This window comes from Leptidea sinapis, chromosome 20, assembly GCF_905404315.1.
Source record: "Leptidea sinapis chromosome 20, ilLepSina1.1, whole genome shotgun sequence".
Taxonomy (NCBI): Eukaryota; Metazoa; Arthropoda; class Insecta; order Lepidoptera; family Pieridae; genus Leptidea; species Leptidea sinapis.
This window is the reverse complement of record NC_066284.1, coordinates 8,515,808-8,530,158: the sequence shown is the minus strand read 5'-3', so window position 1 is coordinate 8,530,158 and position 14,351 is coordinate 8,515,808. Positions and strand designations below refer to the sequence as shown.

General features: G+C 33.2%; 1 protein-coding gene across 1 annotated transcript in view; it reads left to right on the top strand.

Annotated features, from left to right (window-relative positions):
- LOC126970178 (uncharacterized) overlaps positions 1 to 14,351 on the top strand; it is a 70,166-nt gene that overhangs the window by 40,699 nt on the left and 15,116 nt on the right. The gene's annotated exons all lie outside the window — the stretch shown is intronic.

Below are 14,351 nucleotides of genomic sequence, written 5' to 3'. Positions count from 1 at the left end.
CAATTAGTAATTGCATCCAACAACAAAAGCAAGCACATTAAAGAAAATCATTATCATAAACATCGGTCGAGTGAGTTTGGTATGCTTGTATAAGTAGCTGTTATATCTATTATCTATCGATAAGTGAATAGCGACGAGATAGAAATTACCGATGGATGTGGCAGATGAGGGTCACCCTGAACTCCGAAACTTCATTCATATTAATTTATATTATATCTTTAATTTAAAATGACATTATAAATAAATGATTATAAATCGCTGCAGAACTAATTATTTTAGCCAATCTTTAAATATGTATTTGCAATTCGAAATAGAGTGAAAATATTGCAGATTTCACCAGTTTTACAGTATTTACGTTTGGAACGATAAGTTTTATATTGATGCAAAAGATGTCAAACTATAATAAAAGGATTTTATATGATTTTTTTAATCATTTAAGTATACAATGCGTGAACTCTCAAGATTTAGATTAAGATCGGGACTAGACGACGCCCATACTTCAGCTCTGATGAAGTCCGTAACGTTCATTTCCAACCAAGACTGCGTAGACCGAGCTTTATGACCCGGCGCCGAGTCTTGCTGGAAGGAACATTCTTGGTTATTGAACATGGTTTTGTTAAGAGACATCACTACCTTCTCAAGAATGGTATCTTGATACACTTGTGCCGATGTTTTGATACCTTTTTCACAAAAATATGGCTCTGTCGACTAATTGGAAAGCTTTCACAAAGCATTGAGCATTACGGTCATTTTGCTCAATTGTAAAAAAAATCTCATATGTAAACAATTTTTTTCTGTGACCTCCCCTTGCGTACCGCTTCAGTAGTTGTTTCGATTTTACCACCCTATTATTTTGTAAATTATCAGTTAAGAAATGACAACTCCTAAGTCATCTTTAAAAATAAGCGACGTGGTATTAGGTGCTATCTTTATCTCCTAAGATAAAATCCTTTGCCTTCGGACAGGATTTCTTCGAATTCTTTCCTGCTTTGACTACCTATTTCGTACGAACACTTACGGGACGGCCAGATCTTTTTCTGTCACAAACAGAGGAGGTCTCATTGTACCTATTAATACACGGTACAAGAACATTTTACTAATACCAAGCGTATGGAGAGTTTTAAAAATTGCATTTGGCTCCATACCTACTTTGTGTAATGCAATCACAGCGATTCAGTTCTCTTTATCACCCCACTCCATTTTATTATCGCAAAATATTGTACAATGTATTGGCGCAAAAATGAGGAAATTCAATGAACAATTACATAAAAATGACAGATTCCAAATTCAAATGTAATATTTGAAAAATTTTTAATTGTAACAGTATTAATGGCCAGGCTAAGTATATTCATATGATCCTTTCTATTGGTTCAAACTGTTTTGTGGTCAATTCTCAGTTATTTATCTTTGTTGAAATTGCTGATACGATCTGGCTCAACTATTTTATAAATGGCGTCTATTCTATCGTAATCGTCTAGTCGTAACAGGGCAAGTATAAGAGTGAATGTTTAATATCAAAATTCCGGGATTGAAAACGCTTACGCCAACCTTGTTTTACTAACACTATATTGGGTCCATAAACATCACAATTTTTTTTGACACAAAATGGGAAAATGTGTGCTGCGTAACCGTTTTCCCTTTTTTGTAATAAAACTTTACTAATTAGTTTTTGGAAATGTAACTATTTTTAATGTCATCAAAACCAGCTACCAGATACAAATATTACGACCAAAGAGATTTTTTTACAAGTTAACACTTACTATTATATGCAAAAATACTTTTTCCCCGACCTATTATAAAGCCTGTAAATATATTAGTCCAAGTTTTGGACGTAGTTAGAATCTCCCCAGCGCTTGAGGTTAAGATAAAAGCTACATCGACGGTGCATTATTAATCATTGTGAGCGAAGGCTTATCTCCTTTCAACTGAAAGGCTCAATAACTATTGAGCCTTTGTTTGTCCGTTGTTAACTGATATATAAAAAAACAAGTCAAGTGAGTACGACTTGAACATGAAGGGAACCATATAAGGAAACAAAATTTTAAAGCATTTATATAAAATATAGCGGCCATTACAGTTCGTAGTTCGAAATAGCTATCTAGACTTTTATCAATTATTATAATACTGGCAGTTGATATACATACTTAATGAAATGGACAACAGTACTAAGAAGTAATACAGTTCCCGATCCCTACTCTTCGGGAACGGGCTCCTAGAAACCGGGATAAGTAGAAGACTGCTTATATTACCATATAACTGAAGCGGCTACTGATTTAAAGCCGACGAAGGGATGTGATATATATACACTTGGTGCTGCTGATTTTAATTTGAAATAGAGGCCTTTATAAATTCGATTTAGAACTGGTAGTTGGCTCACGGAGAAGCCATTTAGATCCGTTTAGATCGAGTAAAAAACATGTACTTTTTGTCCAACTCACTTTAGCTCTTTTTAAATGATTCTTCACAGAGTCTTGCTGAGTATAAATTTATATAATTGCAAAATGCCACGATTTTCCGACACCCAGAATATCTTAATTGAATAGAAAATGACACTGCTCAATACGTAACAGGACGTAACTATTGTAGCCAATACTTATAATAATAGTACTCTAGAGTTTTGTATTCAGAATAGTTTTAACATCTCTTGTGGCCACATTGTCGCGATAAGGCGAAGATAAGTGATGTGGCAATACGTTTAGACAAGCATCATGCTTATGTAAAAGTTCTGGAGCTATATTTCGCGTGCGTTTACAAAAATTTTGTGACCATTTGAGTTAATCTTCTACACTGATGTTTAGCTTTCGCAATTAATAATTTTGGCAGACATACAAAGCAAACACAGTCAATAACCAATAGGTTGATGATAATCCTATAAAGACATTAACATAACATTAGTGAGCCAGTAGAACATGGTGCTAATTAACCACTGGGTAACAAATCAATCGAGATTGTTGATTGCGAGTTAATTAGAACATCAAACCAACCGGACGTAACGAGCTGACAATAGACTAGAATGTTACCCGGGCTATACTTATTTGAGCAAAGTTAGGAATTATGCTGCGTTTTTTTTATTTTTGTTTTGTATTTTTCTTTACGTTTTGTAAATAAGTTTATGATTTGAGAGTTAGCGTAGATAGCAACTACAATCGCCTTAACCTAACCTATGCTCTCACGTCCTGCCCCTTGAGATGTTATAGCCACTTGTGTTTACATTAGCCGAGGTATCATTATACGGTTTATTATTTACTAGTTGACCCGACAGACGTTGTTCTGTTCATAATAAAAAAAAAACTTGGACTTTCGTAAAATCCGCTTCTTAGCTGACCTCTACTCGGTGAAAAGAATATTCCTACCAAATTTCAAGTCTTTAGCTCTTATGGTTCCAGAGATATCGCGATGAGTGACTATATACGTGGATATATATCTCTTTTATATATAATATAGATTACTAGATAAACAAGCTTGGTTATTGTAAACAAAAACGTGATTTGTGATAGATTCATGCTGTGATATCAACGCTCTTTCAGAGTGGTACAAGAAATTGTGACTATTTTGCTAAACGCGTCAAAATAAAAATACTGCAATTTAATTCTTTGTATTTTTACTATATTCTACACATTATAAATAAATCTTAGGATTTCTTTCAAAAACATATATTTTTTCCAATAAAAATTTGCAAAAACTAATGTTCCCGATGTATGCCAAACAAAAATGGCCGCCGCCATCTAAATTCAAATAAATACTAAAATATTTTGTCTTCAAAAGAGTTCCGCTTTGTTTTATGGCTTTTAGAACCAAGATCAATATAATATAATACACCCGGTAAAACATACGGTTCTCTACGGTATTTTTTTCTATGGATAAGTAGATATTGGTAGTTTTTTGACGACTGTCTTGCCGTGTCCACGTGGATACGAGAGCAATTGGGAGTATTAATCATTGCCAGTTTTCAGATTCATGTATGCGTTTGTTAGACGTTTTTGAAAATTAAATGAAATAAAAAATGAATAAAAACTGACACTTAATGAGAACAAAATATATGCTTAATCTAATACTTAAACTTTCTTAACTTAATACACTTTTCTTACTTAATATTACAAAAGAAACAAAAGCAAAACTTAATGTGGCAGTGGTCTTCCAAAACTGGAGTCCACTCAGTTATAGTTGTGTCGATACATTATGAGCACAACACTGAATTTCAGTGACCCCATTGTGTGAAGTTTGGAGCTGAACTGACATATTTTAAAAGCAGAATATAATTAATTGTGGCACTAAAATAAATATTATAAAAAAAAAATTACTAACAAAAAAATTTTACTAAAAATAAATAATGACAATAATAAATATAATAAAAAACGTATGTGTGTAAATATATAAGGAAGAAAAAATAATAAATACGAGAAGCTAGTTTATATAATACAATGAAATTTAAACAGTGCTCACCAAGGCAGGAGATGTAGGGAGGTATTGGTCATTAATATGTATTTTTTGTATTTTTTTCTAAAATTCGAGACTGTATATAAACCCCGTAGCGGCGGTGGTAAATTATTCCAGCACTTGCTGGCATTGTACTTGAAACTTCCCCTGAAAGCCGCAGTGTGATGCTTGGGAGGACAAAACTTAGACTTTACAATGTTCCTTGTTATAACATTCAACACCCTGCCCTCATTTGCCCATAACAAATTCGAATAGAGATATGCTGGCGTTTTTGTCTTTATAATTCGTCGTCTTTATAAATCATACAAGCGAAGTGTAGCCGTCTGCGGCTTTCCATGTTCAGAATATTGGCTTCTCTAAGATACGGACTTACATGAGATCTGTGTGGAATATTCCAACAAAACCGGGCGCAGGCATTTTGCACTCGCTGTATAGTACTTTTGGTGCGGGCTCGTAGTCTAGGACCATACGTAGTGTCATTATAATTAATTTTGAGAGTACCAAAGCGTCACACAACCTGATACGAAGATTTGTATTTAAATAGTTCCTAATGCAATAGAGTACTTTCAAACGATAAAAACAGTTCGCAACAGTAGAGTTTATATGTTTCTCAAACCTAATATTCTCTTCAAATATTAATCCTATTTTTTTTAAGGTCCGTAATGCTCTTGTGATTACTCTGATGTGATAAGACAATGTATTTCACTGTGATCGCATACCATCAGGTAACCCGTACGTATTCTTGTTTATCCTCCTTCCATTAAAAAACATAGTTCAACTTCAAGTTTTAACCTTCTGTAATCAGCAAGTGCCCCCGAGCCGTGGTATGCCTTAGATCGGCGCGATTTTGGCGGCCTGTCAATACGTATTATTTTACGTGTATTAATAGATTGCTTGTAATTAGGATGATTTGAGAGAATGTATAAGAAAGCTATTGAAACAAGAAATAAGACCATGCAAAATAAACCATCTTATAAACCAAATGAGGATCAGAACTTGGTCAGGATGTAGTGTGCCGTATGGCACTTCCGATTTTTGTGTATCTGAAAAATCTAGTGACATATTGTACTTCCCGATTTCGGAAGGTGATTCCATTAATTAATTTGATGAGTCATATTAATTGATGACAAAACTAAGGTGGTAATAATTATAGTTATTTTAATTGAAGTAAGTAAAGACCTTATTTATAATAATGAAATTCAGCGTTGTTTGGTAAAGTTTGGATTGAAGAGTCAATTACGTGTGGGGGATTTCATTAAAACTATGAAATGAAGTTGGATAGAATTTGAACACAAAATTTATAGCAGTGAAATTAACTTGGTGGACAATTTGCACAATTTATCTTTTAAGAATGAAATCGAGGTAAAATTTTATATAGATTATATACAATGTATTATAGTTAAAATATACAATAAAAACTGACAAAGGTGCGGTGAAATGCTTCAAAGTGCACATTAAATTTGAACGGACGCTATTTCAATTTAAATTTATTTAATAAAAAAATATATATCAGTAGCTGATCCGACAGACGTTGTTCTTTATATAATAAATAAAATAATGTTTTTAAATGAATTTGTCAATAATATATCATAACATCAACAATTACTTCGTAAAATATGCGCCCTGCTGTCGTAATGAAATTGTTTCACAGGAGAACTGTCAAACCGTGCGTCAATAAATTCTCTCATAGAAATTATGTATGGACACATCAAAGTAAAAACAAATTTGTTGTTTTTATTTAAATATCCGGACGACCGAGCCTTGCTCGGATTTTTTAGAATGTACAAAACTTGAACAAAAAAAAACTAATAGGACATCTGGATTCGAACCGGGGTCTTCTGCTTTCCGGATCACCCAATGTCCCATCTGAGCTATAATAGTCTTGTATATAGTGGCGAAATTTACCTTTGTATTCTAATGTTATTGTAGCTGTTTCTCATTCAAACATGGATAAAACCATTTTTTTTAAATTGAACCCTAGCTAGATCGATTTATCACCCCCGAAATCCCCTGCATACTTAATTTTATGAAAATCGTTGGAGCCGTTTCTGAGATTCAGATTATATATATATATATATATACACAAGAATTGCTCGTTTAAAGATATAAGATTAAGCAGCATTTTCCTATTTATTCACCTTTTAAATCTTTTCTGGACTTCCACAAATAATTCAAGTCCGAAATTAGCCAAATCGGTCCAGACGTTCTCGAGTTTTAGCGAGACTAATGAACAGCAATTCATTTTTATGTATATAGATAGATAGATATCATACAATTAAAATTATGTTAATATCTTTGAAATATACTCTAGATGTATTTAAAAAAATAGCAATTTACAAAATATTGGGTAAAACTATGAAAAAAAAAATCTGCGAACTTCAGTATCACGTCCGTGGTCGATAAAATCTGAAGTTCCCGCACCCTCTTCAAGTAAGTCCGTTAACTTATGTGAGCCAACATCCCAAAGTCTCTATTCATATTTTTACAGAATTTAACGGACTTTTCAAAGTAAAATAGCTATACCTAATAACAAAATAAGGCGAGAAATTGAATGAGGTCGTGTGGCTTTCGTCGTTGAGCCATAATATGTATTATCGGTGTCTCGTTTTCGTTACTACTTTAGTATATATGGCATATTTTATAACTTATACATATTTTATATAACTATTTCACACATAATTTAGCATGCGGTATTCACCTTAAAAGGTAATGCATTTAGTAATAAAACCCTTGTAAATTAGCACAATAATTATAAATGTATTATTGTAATTACCACTGGTGAATCTAAATAAATAAATATTAGTACACGAAAAAGAAAAAAATGTCAAAAAACAGTGTCTTTCCGTCACATGACCATACTCGTTAAAAATCTACGGGTGGCGCTAAACGCTACTATGAGTTTCGTTGAAAATATCGATGTGGTACGTAAAATATCTCGTTTCGTTTTCAGTTCGATGATGAACTACTACATGACTAAGTACAGTCATCGTACGTTCGATCAGGTCAAATTAGGTGTATGCGCATAGACACTGATGGCCCGTGATATGTCCAGAAAGTAGATTTCCACCGTTATCTTAATCGGACACCCATCGCTTATTATTTCAAAGAGCTATCACTAAGCTTCATCGAATCTATTACATTGGTCAGGAACAATAACAAAGTTACATTCACATTTATAGTATTAGTAAGGATGTACTATCAGAACCATCATTATAACTTTTAACTACAGTGTCATCTTCCATAGATGTTACCCGAACTGAAATATGATATATAAATATATATTTTCATCAATTTTACTTTTATTAGTTTATTATTATAAAAAGCATGTGGTTCCATTCCACCTTCGCACGACACGCCTCAAGTTACGATATCATCCCCACCATCTGGATGTGTGGCGGTCCTCCACAGAGCGGTTTTCAAGGAGCTTTCTTCCTCGTACTACGAAGCTGTGGAATGAGCTTCCTTGTGTGGTGTTTCCAGGACGATACGACATGGATACCTTCAAAAAAGCGCTTACACCTTCCTTAAAGGCCGGCAACGCTCTTGTGATCCCTCTGGTGTTGCAAGAGAATGTGGGCGGCGGTGATCACTTAACACCAGGTGACCCGTACGCTCGTTTGTCCTCCTATTCCATAAAAAAGTGGTACATTTACAGATATACTATAAAATAACTACTATTACCAAAGTAAAATTTATATATAAGTAACATCAAGTAAGACAAGTACTATTATTTTTATACAGATAATAACATCTTTTTTACTTCGTAAATTAATTAGCATATTATTAGGAACGTATTTAGCATCAGATTAAAGGACCTATTTACTTTATATTATTAGATATTCTCTCAAAGAAAAATTTAAAGAAATGAATATTATGACTGTTCATTGTCAGTACATTTATGAAAATTTAAAAAATGTTCACAAAAATCATCATGTTTTTGCTCTAAATAGTGATTTTCATTATTATAACACTAGAAATAAGGGACTGCTTGTAACTAAATCTAGTAAGGTAAGTGTATATATAATTTTATAATATAGTCCCAGCTACTATTCATACATTATCCATAAATAAATTTAATGTTTTTTTTTTAAATGACTTTGTCGTAAATCCTACTACTTCAAAGTTGAATATCTATGTGATCCGACAGCCTGGTACAATAGATTATGTTTATTTTATAGCAACAGCAATCACAGTACAATATTGAATATATCATTAAAAAGAGCGCAAAAAAAAAGAATGCTGGAAGAGTTTCTTGCGCTTTCTACTTCTCTCTCTGAGTGCCATTTGTTTCCGAAGCGGTAGTAGTGTCTAGTATATTAGAAATTACATCCAAAGAATTCTAAAAGAATCAATTTTAAGAAAAGAAATCATCATCATCAGCCGGAAGACGTCCACTGCTGGACAAAGGCCTCCCCCAAAGATTTCCACGACGATCGGTCCTGCGCTGCCCTCATCCAACGTATTCCGGCGATCTTGATCAGATCGTCGGTCCATCTTGTGGGGGGCCTACCAACACTACGTCTTCCGTTACGTGGTCGCCGTTCGAGGACTTTACAGCCCCAATGGCCATCTATCCGTCGAACTATGTGCCCTGCCCACTGCCACTTCAGTTTCACAATCATTTGATCTATATTTTGTATTTATTACACAAATAGTAATAGGGTCCCAAATGGGTTCCCTACAGGTAATAATGGTACTCTAAAAAGCGAGGGTTTTAAATATGTTGAATAACGAGCGTAAAGCGTAGGATGTAATATGATCCACGTCACGAGAAGATGCTATGAAAAATATAATAAGGAAGAAAGTATTTATATGACTGGAAGTATATGTGAGATGTTTTGGCATCATTATATATAATGAGAGCACATTATTCATTGTGTTGAGTGTATTGTTGGTAGACGTGTAAATTGACGGCTACACATTGGCTTGAGAATATGTGAAATTTTAGCTGAGGAAATACTGTGCTGTATAATATTTGTTTTAACGATATTAATGTGTTCATGCTATACCTACGTTATGGACCACTAATATAAATTATTCAAATAAGGCTGATATTTATGTGGAATAGATAGAATCACCGCCGCCAAGCATACTTGTAGTTTACTTTTGTTTTTGGAGTCGGTGGCAAGGTAGGTATGTAACTACATACATAGTTATAGGTGAGATGTGCTTGTTTCGTACGCGTGACGCGACAAGGTGAGAGGCGAGCGCGGGGCCGCGGCGGTAGGACACCAATTGCAAAAATAATAATTGTAACTACATTATATTGATTATTAAGTTCTAGAAGAATACGCAATTATTTTTTTACTTTTAAGTGCATATTATATTGTTTTGGACGGGATGATTAGAGGGTATTGGAAAGGTTTACTGGAGGCCTTAGCCGTTTTGCCTCAACTACTACTTAATTTACTTATCATAGTTAATTCAGTAATAATTAATATTAAATATTATATCTAAGTTAATCTTAAGTATTTTTTTTTGTCAAAATTGGAAAGTATTAGAAACAAAATCTTTTCTTTTTTTCTTTATGTATTTTTTTCTCTATTAAAACCTTGAATTTATGAAAGAAAACAAACATGATTTGTGAACAAAATCCGATTCAGTTATCAAATTTAAACGAACTTCACGCCGGTGAAGTCTCGCGCTGCTACTAGTATTTCATAAGACAGCGGTTCCATGACGATATAAAAGCTATCTCGGGTAATAATTGCCAATAATAGGTTGTTGGTTGCTCTGGATATTGAGTTAGACTTCACTTAACAAGAAGTCGAATGAAAATGATTTGTCTTCGAGAAAAATAACCTTCTCTTCTTCGAAATTCTATTAAAGGAGGTTGCACACTGAGACGTGTTAACGTTCAACTTACCTTTCTTACATTCCTTTTCAAACGACTTCAAATAGGAGAGGAAATTTGTACTGTATGTTGTTGTTTCTTTGTGTATTTTTTACGTCGAGATAATCTCCGGCATCGTTTGAAGGGATATCACCATCATCAGCTGGAAGACATCCATTGCTGAAAAACCGCCTCCCTCAAAGATCTCATGAAGATCGGTCCTGCACTGCCCTCATCCATCGTATTCTGTTGATCTTGATCAGATCGTCAGCCCATTTTGTGGCGGGCCTATCAACATTGCGTCTTTCGGTACGTGGTCGCCAATCGAGAGATATATATAATTATTAAATTTGTATTTTAAACATTATTAATTTCATTTAAATATCGTAAGACGACTAGGAAGATTATTATAGTTTTTCATACTGCAAAACCTTGAAATTTTTAACACATAATCTTGCTCTAAGTTACTCAGTGTACCACCGACGCGATCGTTTGCAACAAATGGCAGCACATTGTAAGTCCATTCCCTCATTGATGACGTCATTACCTCACATCGCACACACAGCCTTACATGCGTCTCTTAACATGAAATGGAGTTCGCATCAAGTATCACTTGAGGTATGATGGCGGACGATTTACAGCTGATTGAGATACCACACGAGAGCTCGTTTACCAACCATTTGAGAATAAGATAAGTATAGTAATAGCAAAAAATTAGTCATAATATTTTAGTAAGTATTTCGTTACGAATTCTGTGTGGATCTTAAAATAGCTTTATTAAAACTAGCTGTAAGCGGTCATCTAGTGGTTATAATCTAATATATAAAATTCTCGTGACGCGGTGTTTGTAATTAAACTCCTTCGAAACCGCTTGACCGATTCTTATGAAATTTTGAGTGCATATTGGGTAGGTCTGAGAATCGGACAAAATCTTTTTTTTTCATCCCCCTACATGTTAAGGGTGGTCTACGCCATTTTTTTTATTTTTTTTTTTAATTTGCTTGATTATGAGTCAGCATTAAAAAATACATACAACTTCAAATTTTCACCAATCTAAGATCAACAGTTACTTTTGTATCGCGATTTTAATATCGGCAATACAACGTTTGCTGGGTCAGCTAGTTATCTTAATAATATTATCCCCTGATAACATTACAAGAATTAAATATCTCTGAAATTATATATTTTGGGGGATAAGACATTACTGTGCTTACAACTAATTACAAAATATTTTGCGAGGAAACTGGGAAATGGCTTATTGCGAATCAAAAAAAAATATGTGAAGAATAATAATACTAGAAACTATATATCTACTAAATTGGCTAAGCTTTATGTAAATAAATACATTTAGTTTATTTATTGCTCCAACAGGTTGAACACCAATACAATTCTAAAAAAAACTAGCTCCATGGGCTGAATTTCCATGAGACCAAGAATTTTACACAATAAAACAACTTAATAAATATATACAAATCATAATAACATATCTAAACACACACACACTCACACACACACTCACACACACACACACACACACACACACACACACACACACACACAAACACACACATTCTTAGAAGTTATACTTTTATTTTATTTTATCTGATTTTGATAATTTGATTGACTATGTAGGTAATGATGTCTTGTACCGAGAAGTCTCTGACAGCTGAAACACAGTTCATACTAGTTTAGCTGTATTTGCTCCCTATTTTGTATGTAAATAATTAATAATATAATTTAGAACTATTTGTAACTTGTAACTACTAACTATTATTAATTATTGTAATGTTTGGGAAATAAAGTTATTATTATTTAGGCAAAACCCCAATTATAGGTGCAAATCGAGATCAAATAACAAAACGGATGTTAACAATGCATCAAATACGCAAATTTATATTAATTATTAAATAAGAAAAAAAATATTGAAAGAGACAAGAGAAAAGTTGGAGGATGTAACATCAACAACAGATTCTTCTACAATAAATAATATAAATTTAAATTTTACATTGTTGTGTTTCAGTAGCCATAAGATTTACAAGAGGTTTACGGTAGCTGAAGAAGGATGCAATTGGTCTAGTTGACCAGCTAATATCAGGATGTCTAATTCAGGATTCGGTGTGGGCGTCCATCGTAAAAATTCACTTTTTTTTTCGATTATTTGAAATCAATTTATCAAATGTATGTAGTTTTATTAGTAAAATTTTTTTCAAATATAAAAATTACATGAAAATACTGTAATGTTTGTTTGAGTATTTCCCTCGTAAAAGTGCACTGAACAAGGTAAGAATATTACGTATGATGAAATGATTGTGTTAAAACACATTATTGTAAATACTTAATAAATAATCACTAAATTCTGGCACGAGACTCATGAGTATCAACATCTCCTGAGGATACCTCTTGTAGAGGCGATCTAAGCAGAATTTACACTCATGAAGACTCATTTCACAACAATTGGATAATTATGGATTACTGCAAAATAACGCCTCATTCAACAAATTTTCTTAAAACGCACTAACAGTATTTTGATTAGGTACTATATAAACTTAAAGTGGGTTATACAAAACATTACCAACAAAAGGGTAGCAGGTGCAAAGTTATTAATGACCCACACCTGTCCTGTCACTTCACAAACTGGGAACTCGAGTGACAATGTGACAGGGGACGTGAAATCCTGGCGATTTAAACGTAAATGATAGCCGTATACGGAATATGGCGCCGGGGGTTGGATATGTCGCCGCCTGTCAGCTCTCATACATTGTTGAATAAATTGTGAGATCTGTTAAGAGTTTAATTTCTCCTGAAAGGGAATAATTTTATTGTTACAATGAATACACGACATTCGTGTCAAATGTTTATAATGAAACTTCTATCCAGTTCTGTGTTGAAAATTTTATAGATATAAATTTAAGATCGATTTAGCTCGATTTTCGTATTGTAATTGCAATCAAGATGTCATTCTAATAAAAGTGAGAATTAAAAGCATTCATATTTAGATTTAATTGTCAGATAACATCTGAAATAAAAATTATAATTTCATAAAAATTATAATTTCATAAATTGTAAAGTATGTGGTAAGAACTTCAGTCACACTCATGATTTGAAGGTACACAATAGAATACATACTGGTGAAAAGCCATATTCTTGTAAAGTATGTGGTAAGAGCTTCAGTCACACTCATGTTTTGAAGGTACACAATAGTATACATACTAGTGGTTATTCTTCTAACGTATGAAGTAAGAGCTTCAGAAAATCTGGTAATTTGAAGATACACAATAGAATACATACTGATGAGAAGCCATATTCTTGTAAAAAATATGGTATGAATTTCAGTCAATTTGTATATTTGATAAGGCATATTAGAAGCCATACTGGTGAAGAGCCATATTCTTGTAAAGATTGTGGTAAGAGCTGCAATCAATCTGATGAATTGAAAAACCACAATAGAAAACATACTGGTGAGAAGTTATATTCTTGAAAAAAAGGTGGTAAGAACTTCAGTCAATCTGGTAATTTGAAGATGCATAATAGAATACGAACTGGTGAAAAGCCATATTCTTGTAACAAATGTGGTAAGAGCTTCAGAAAATCTGGTAATCTGGTAATAAAACTTTAATTAAGAGTAGAATTTGAAAAAAAAATTGCTATTTTTGATATTTCATAATATTGTACCACAGGTTTTAAATTAAGACAGTGAAATGTTTACTATGTGACATTGTCAAAAAAAAGGTGCATAAGAGCTGCAGCTGGTATAGGGCCCTTCGATAGCTGCAAACCACTATTTTTAAGTTTTAACATACTGACTGTTGCCAAATTTATATACTAGAGGCTAGTTTATTTGTTAAGAAAAATATAAATTTATTCACTCGGCTGGGTAACTGTTCCTTGTTTTCATCGCGTGATCCTACTAGACTTCCTGTACGCTACATTAGAACCACTTTGTACCAAAAAACTGTCATGCTATGTGTGTAAAAATATTTAATAAATTACCGAAAGCAATAAGAGAGGACACAGTGTTGAATAGATTTAAATTTAAATAATTAACACTATTAAAGAAATATTTTTTTTATTCAATAAACGA